This window comes from Mandrillus leucophaeus, unplaced genomic scaffold (assembly GCF_000951045.1).
Source record: "Mandrillus leucophaeus isolate KB7577 unplaced genomic scaffold, Mleu.le_1.0 Scaffold120, whole genome shotgun sequence".
Lineage (NCBI taxonomy): Eukaryota > Metazoa > Chordata > Mammalia > Primates > Cercopithecidae > Mandrillus > Mandrillus leucophaeus.
In genome coordinates this window covers 1,986,022-1,986,381 of record NW_012100321.1, presented here as the reverse complement: position 1 = coordinate 1,986,381, position 360 = coordinate 1,986,022, and positions in this window count along the sequence as shown.

Genomic DNA, 360 nt, shown 5'->3' with positions numbered 1-360 from the left:
TTTTTTTTTAAACAGGGACTCAGTCACCCAGGCTGGAGTGCAGTGGTGCAATCACAGCTCACTGCAGCCTCAACCTCCCAGGATCAAGTGATCCTCCCACCTCAGCCTCCCAAGTAGCTGGGACCACAGCCATATGCCACACACAGCTTGTGTTCATCAACAAAATTTTACAACAAAGATGGAAACATCTTCGGCTAATTTTTTCGTGTTTAGAGACTGGGGTCTCGCTGTGTTGCCCAGGCTGGTCTTGAATTTCTGGGTTCAAGTGATCCTCCCTCCTCAGCCTTCCAAATTGCTGAGATTACAGGCATGAGCCACTGTACCTGGCCCAAATAATATTTATGTATCCTGAGATTTGGA